Genomic DNA, 5992 nt, shown 5'->3' with positions numbered 1-5992 from the left:
GTATATAAATCGTTGTTTGTAATAACTATTTGTAATAACTGTTATTGTAAATTGTATCATTGCTTGTGTATTAACATATATTTGTATTTTTAAAAAATGTGTGTATCAATCTTGTTGTCAAATAAATTGCATATATATCGGCATTTATTTAACTACTAAATTTAAATTATCATTGTAATACGTAACACTGTTATATTTAGCACACCTTTTCCAAACATGAGATGTGATAGTTGTAGTCATAGAATAATAATTTCTCAATACGAATAAAAGTTCAGAAAATATTGTAACTCTGGAACATCGGTCATTGAGGAATGACTTTTCACACAACCTGATATTATAATAATGATAAGTTTTTAGGCAGTTAAAAATTCTTGGGTTGGTCTTATAATATTATTTTCATAAATTTACGAATATTATACGTAAAAGTTTGAAAATAATTCACAGACATTAATCTTACGTAAAAGACGTTTTATCCCCCTGAGCAACAGAATCTATAAACATATATTTTTAAATATATATATATCAAAATATATACGCACACTGTACATCATGTTTAAGTAAATTGTCAATCGCTATGATTCTTCTGTCAATACTTCATATCACCTCCACGCCACAAACACACCGTGTTTCATTTTCTAGTTTTTAAGACTCACACCTTTGGTTCAAACGTTTCATCTTTTTAAATCAATGGTGTGCAAGAAACATTGAATTATACTTTGGTAATTACACTAACGTTCAACTCCAATACTGACAGTAATATCACTTCCTTATTGCCTTTTCTGTGTCGTATAATTCATCATTATTTCTTTAGTTCTTTTCAAATAATTTTGTCATATAGAGAGAAATATTGTTCCCCCTATAGTTAACTAAAATACATAGGTATTTCGCTTTGCAAGTGATTAATCTCTTTAAAAGAAATAACAATAGCCCAAATGGAATGACTTACACATTAAACATAAAAACAAAAACTTAAAAGATGAGAATAAGCTCGTGACAAACCGGCCTCGAGCCATTATGAGCTGAAAATGAAATAGGGCAATAAATGGAAGAGATAGAGAATTAAGCATAGCAAGAAGCTGCGAGCAACCTTGATAGTACTGGAAAACCCACCAACATAATAACTGAACAGGATAGCCAGAGGCGAAGGAAGTTCGATACAAGGTTAACTAGATTAAACAAGTACTAGGTGCTCATTCTCACACATGTCTTTAAAAAAAAGGACAGACGCACATTTGGAACCTTTTACTGTCTAGAGCAAGGGAATTTCCTTCTTTAGTTTTACCTGTTAGTGGATCTAGGAACCTTTTACTGTCTAGAGCAAAATACTTTCCTCCATTAGTTTTACCTGTTTAAGAACTTCCCTTTAGGAATAGGACTGGACGTGGCTAAGTGTTTGTTCCGGGGTCCACGGTTCGAGTCCCTTTCTCACAAAAAGTCACTAAGTGCACTTTGAAGCCATGGGTGCGTTATAAGAGTAACGGTCAACTCACATTATTCGATTAGAGTTACTCTAGGACTAGCGGTGGGTGCTGTTGACTAGCTTTCTTCTCTCTAGTCTATCAGTTCAAAATTAGGGATGTCTAGAGCATATATTTCTTGTGTTGAGGTAGGTATTAATTGTCGATAATGGCTTGCTGCAAGCATGGGATACTTGTTCCTAGGCTGATTCAGATGTCTGCAGTTGCAACTGGATGACTAGAGAACGACTTAACAAGGCTGGCTGAGATGTATTCGGTTCACAGTAAGGCACAAAGCATCGTGCCTGCAATTATGACAGAATCACATTCAGTAAACCAACAACATGAGGGATAATCATTTGTTTTCTTTTATACAAGACTTAAACTTCGTCCTTCTGCCAGAAAGCAGGCTTATACATACTTGAAGAGAAATAGTAACCAGATCTAACCCTATTTTCATATATGACTGTGATGTTCATATCAGTGGTGAAAGAAAGGTGCGGGCAGAAATAAGCACTTGTAGAAGTACCTACTTTTACATCCTGAAGTAGAGTAACATTAATGCCACGCTTTATAGAGCCCACATCTTATTAGCCTTTATGCTTCCAAATGCTAGTGCAATTTGACGTAACTTCAGCCTATTGAATGATGATGCCTGCTTCGCTGTGCAAAACCAGTTAAACCATTCCTTGAAGAAGAAAAGGTTGACTTGTATATTCACCAGACTTCAGTCCCCTGACTCCAGACATTAAAGATGTCCCAGAAAATGTTCTTTCAAGGGAGTGATCGAGGGTCTTGTCGAGACTCCATATTTAAGCATGTGGCATTGAATGCAGGTTGTCCTTGGTATTCTGTGGTAACCTTACTTTGTACCGGGGTGGAATATCATAAGCTGTAATAGATACAAATCTATCTCTAGTGAGTTTTCATTTAATTAGGCTGTATGACTAACCATTTGCATTCAGATCATATGATAGATCATCAGATACCTTTCTTCCTTAAAACTGAATTGAAAGAGTGATTGATATTGTTTTGTTTTGTTATAGTTAAAACATCACATATTCTGTTATCCTTTAGCCGTTTTTCGCAGTGAATTAAGTTGTTGCTAAATGTTATGGTTGTGGGATTTATAAATGGACTAGTGTAGGAAAAGTGCTGGCTTTAGCTTTGACTACTGTTTAATACATGGTACTTTGTTGTTGTTTTTAAATTATAGTCTCGACAATTTACAAAATTCTACGACTTTTCTCGATATTTCAAACACTTGATATTATTTTTTGATATTTTGATCGAGATATATTTTGTTATTCTGGGCTTAATTAGCACGAATCCAAAATGTCGAAGAATGACGGTCAAGTAAATAAATCAAATCACTTTCTTCGATGTAGGTGCTTGTAAGTTCGTACAACCATGGACAAAACCATGAAAACTGGCCTGAACCAGCACGAATTTCGTGCTGATCTACTCACGAGCGGTATCAAGGCCACTTGACACATTATCTAATAAAAAAACCAGCGTTAACTAGCTGATGCTTCTTACTAGGCCCACTACTAAAGTGTTAATCAGTGGCAAACCCAAGCTATACCATAGAGGTATAAAAACCTCTGATCAAAAGTCAAATAACTTTACATATAAACATTAAAACTGATACTAAAGTATACGTTAAAGCAAACGTATTCCTATACAACAACGTGACTAAAAATACTCAATGTTTGTAGGTTAAAAGATCAATGAACTAAAACCAGTTATGATTAGCTTACAATAAATTGGAAACGGTAGTTTGGTACCCTCGCTGTTAACAATAAACTTCTTCAACCTCGCTGTTAACAATAACCTTCTTCAAAAGTGTAATAATATTAATAATATATATATTATTAATACTGTAACAAACTTAATAGGGAGAAGAACCGGACAGGCGATTTTTTTTTTCTCGAGTTGATCAATCACACAAGTTATAAATTACAAAAGTACATAAATTCGTTTATATGTTATCGCAGAGTTTCAACATTATACAAACAAACACCTAAAAGGTCTATACTGCTATAGAACCCAAACAATATACACCACCCTCTTTTATGGATCTATAGATTAAATGAACTTTTGAATAACAGGTTTCATTAGACTACACATCTCTCTAGACGTTTCATCTTTTCATCAACTAACTTTGTTAGAGTGTATGAACAATTACATTAGACTAATTGAACAGATACTAACTTAGACTGTATTAACATTAGATTATAAAAACATATGAAGGCGACTGTTAGATTGTATGGACATTTAGGCTAAAGCATTTTAACATGAACTTCTACGCTGAATATACATCGACTAAACTATCCGACAGCAATTAACTTCTTTTGATATATGTACATCTAAATTACAACAATCGAAGATAAGTAACTAATGGATTTTTTTAAAAAACTTGCGTGTTAGGAATTGGACTTCTAAATCACTTGTCCTGAGTTCCTTGGTTATACTTGATACGTCGGGATCATATGCTGAGGACATTGTTACTACACGTTGGACAAAAAAAAACAAAAAACAACTACAGTAAAACCTGAGTTTAAAAATAGGACCAATGAAACTGTACTTACAAGTTAAATCTACGAAACGTATGCTGCGATATATTCTTTAAAATCTAATATATTGATTCATTCGTGTCACATGACCTGTTATTTATAATAAGATGTCTTTTTCTAGAAAATAGTTTAGTAAAATATATTAGTCCTAGAGATCCAATTTATTACTTCCTGTAACCCATAATAATTCAAGTAGAATTAATAGACCCTAGGTGGAAACTCATCCATAGTTCAATGTTTTGTCAATACTCTTTAAGCATTATTCAGAGACAAACCAAGAGTAAAATGCAATATTTTGTAAAATTTCATGACCATGACGAGTACAAGAGGCAAAAATACAATACGGTGTGGGTTAGTTTCTTCCTCACATACGTCCCTATATAGTTTGCTGGTTTTTATTCGTTGTACAATTATTTATCATATGCTGAGAACATTGTTACTACAAGTTGGCTGGCACGTTAACAACTGGTCACGCTAGGCCGTAAGAAACTGGAAAGTCTTCATTATCTAACGGGTAGATAGCAGCGTAAAAATAATCCTTGATTTAGTATTTACACGCATTATGAAGTTATGTTTAATTATGTTTAAACTCAGTTTTCACTGTAGTTGTTTTGTGTCATCATACCTCATCAAACCGAAGTAACTTTGGAATTTCATTATCAGAGTTATCGAAACTGGGCAAATAACGATGTCGCTTTCACTCTGCACAAAGGGGGCAATATTATTAATGTCATTGTATAACAACTTTAGTATTGACCGAGAAGCTCGTGTTTTTCAAAATGAAACTGTGGTTGGTTGTATAAAAGGAACCAAGAGCTCCATTAATATGTAGGCACATTAAAAGTAGTTCGGGATTAAATTACGATATGTAAGATTCTACTTGCATCAAACTTTCCATGGAGTTCTTTGACTAAAATAATATAATTTTAGAGACTAAAAAATTAGTTAACATTAAAACAAGCAGTATCAAACTTTTCTGACATAAAAGGCAACACATCCTAAAAAGATTGCAGGATATTTGCAATATTTGACATTTATAAAGTACCAAGCTGAACTTATGATTATAAAGCGGTTGTAGATGGTAAAGATATATTCCATTTAACCGCAGATTGCGAAATGAAACTTCTTGAACTTTCCTTTCACGTGATCATTGCATCGTGCTTCTTTAGATGCTACTTATTCGACAAGGTTTAAATTACCACTTCTCTAAATTCTTATTAATAAAAAAAAACATATTATAAAACATTTCTACAGTGTCTTTACATAACCACAAACCAGGAAGAAACTGATTTAAAACAGGACATTTCAGTTTTAAATGTCACCACCGTATTTAAAGTAGTATCCTGTGCCGTATGATGAAGAGTTGCGTAAGACGTGGCCAAGGCCGAAGCCAACAAAACTAAGTGCTCGTCGTTAAAACACCTTATTTAACTTCAGCATGACATGAACTCAGTTAAGAATGTAAGACTTCTACTGGCACCAAATCATAGAAGATGTAGATTTCCTAAGGAATTCTTAATTTGTTTTTATACCCTTCACTACCGGAAAAGTCTACATATAACACTTATTGACTAAATAAATGAGTAATAATTAGTAAGATTAGTTACAGTATTGATATATATATATATTGTTCATGACCCATGTGTTATCAGGGACCGTGTAAACAAGAGAGTTATAGATCCATAAGCAATGCATTGTTATTCAGGAACATCTATGTTTAGTTCATTTTGTTCATCAGTAATAAGGTAACGCAAGTCCATGTTCTTATTGTTTAAAATAAACATGACTGTGAAAATTTCTGTTTACGTATCAATCTTTATACTGTTGTATTCCAAAAAAAAAAGAAAAAAAAAGCAGCGCTTAAGGCTGTCCAGCCTTACTTCTAGGTGTATCTAACACTGTGGATTTGTAGATCTAATGTGAAATATAATAAACTCGTATTAGCAATAAAACATTTTT

The 5992-nt window shown here is 33.2% G+C and overlaps 1 protein-coding gene across 2 annotated transcripts in view; it reads right to left on the bottom strand.

The window, feature by feature from the left end:
- LOC106464878 (leucine-rich repeat-containing protein 15-like) overlaps window positions 1-5992 on the bottom strand; it is a 25100-nt gene that overhangs the window by 1928 nt on the left and 17180 nt on the right. The gene's annotated exons all lie outside the window — the stretch shown is intronic.

This window comes from Limulus polyphemus, unplaced genomic scaffold (assembly GCF_000517525.1).
Source record: "Limulus polyphemus unplaced genomic scaffold, Limulus_polyphemus-2.1.2 Scaffold1769, whole genome shotgun sequence".
NCBI classification, from domain to species: Eukaryota; Metazoa; Arthropoda; class Merostomata; order Xiphosura; family Limulidae; genus Limulus; species Limulus polyphemus.
Note: the sequence above shows the minus strand (reverse complement) of the source record. Positions and strands in the feature narration are given on the sequence as shown.